This window comes from Vombatus ursinus, unplaced genomic scaffold (assembly GCF_900497805.2).
Source record: "Vombatus ursinus unplaced genomic scaffold, bare-nosed wombat genome assembly UNPS02014932.1, whole genome shotgun sequence".
NCBI classification, from domain to species: Eukaryota; Metazoa; Chordata; class Mammalia; order Diprotodontia; family Vombatidae; genus Vombatus; species Vombatus ursinus.
In genome coordinates this window covers 2,897,639-2,899,219 of record NW_020954710.1, presented here as the reverse complement: position 1 = coordinate 2,899,219, position 1,581 = coordinate 2,897,639, and the positions used below count along the sequence as shown (strand labels likewise).

General features: G+C 49.6%; 1 pseudogene; it reads left to right on the top strand.

The window, feature by feature from the left end:
- Positions 1 to 1,137, top strand: LOC114029514 (annotated as a pseudogene).
- The last annotated feature ends 444 nt before the right edge of the window (positions 1,138 to 1,581 follow it).

The following is a 1,581-nucleotide window of genomic DNA, read 5'->3' as shown; positions in this document are numbered from 1 at the left end:
ATGGTCTCGGAAATAGCTAAGATTCCATCCACCATCTTTGACAATGGATCAGGGCTGTGTAAAGTAGGCATATCAGGGGAGCAGACTCCCCGATTCATCCAGGCTACAGTCCTAGGCTATCCCCAAAGTATCATTTGCATGACAAAACCCGAGCCGAAGGCATATTATGTTGGACAAGAAGCCCAGGATAAGAGAAGCATCCTGATATTGAGATATCCAATGCGACATGGCATCGTCACCTCCTGGGATGATATGGAGAAGATCTGGAGGCATCTGTACAAACACGGTCTCAGAGAGCCCCCCAAGCAGAGACCAGTGCTCCTAACTGAGGCACCTATGAATCCTCCAGAGAACCGCACCAAGATAGGGGAAATTTTCTTTGAGACATTCCAAATGCCAGCCCTCTATGTGGCCCTCCAAGGTCTCATGGCACTGTATGCCACGGGGAAAAGCATGGGCATTGTTCTAGATTGTAGGGATGGAGTGACCCGAGTCATCCCTACCTACTAGGACCACTGCCTATTCCAAAGCATAGCCAGGTCTGATTTTGCAGGGAAGGATGTCACCCACTACCTGTCCAGGTTACTCTTGGAGAGAGGTATTCACCTGGTGAACACAGGCAACAAGGACCTTGTAAGTGATATCAAAGATAGGCTGTGCTACGTCATACCTGACCCCCATGAGCGGAAGAAAAAGACAACCATAGACTGCCCCACATATAATTATATCCTTCCTGATGGTCATTCCACGCAAATTAGGGAGGAGCTGTTCCAGGTACCGGAGTCTCTCTTTCAGCCCTCGAAGGCAGGCTCCTCAGCTCCTGGGATTCACAAATTAGTCCTCAAAAGTGTAATGAAAAGCAGCCACCACTTCCAGAAGGACCTTCTGAAAAATTTGATCCTGTCTGGAGGCTCTACCCTGTGCCCAGGGCTGAAGATGAGGCTCTGGAGGGAGCTGGAGTCCTTCCTGAAAGGATCCCTGAGTGTCAACATCACAGCCCCTAGTGACCGTCTCTTGTCTGTGTGGATTGGTGCTTCTCTTATCACGAGCCTGTCAACCTTTGAGCAGATTTGGGTCTCCAGTGCAGCCTACCACGAGGTTGGCCCCACTGTAATTCAGAAGAAATGCTTCTGGTGACGCCAGCATCCCTGGTCCACAAACAGCATCCAAAGTATAAAAAAATAGAGACACCTCCAATCAAACAGCTGCAGTGTGTGGGTGATCTTGAGAATGCTCCTTTTAGATATGAGTTGGTTGGCAGGATCCTAGGAACAGATCCTGAGGTTGTAAGTCTGAGGCTGAGGTCTCCCTGAGTCCAGTGGCCAGGCTATTTCCCTGTTGGTTGTTGAGAGCCTCCTAATTTAAGGAAAGGGGCTTATTCGGGCTCTGGACATGCTTGCAAGAGATAGGCTGCAGCACCCACTCTCATCTGGGACAAAGAAGTCTTCAGAGCACTGGTTTTCCTGCTCCCAGTCACCCAAAGTATACCAAACTATTTGAGATCAGGGCCCAGCCTGTCTGTGACCCCATAGTATAGGGTCCTTACCACGTAGCACCTTTCAGGCAGCAGACTCAATGTAT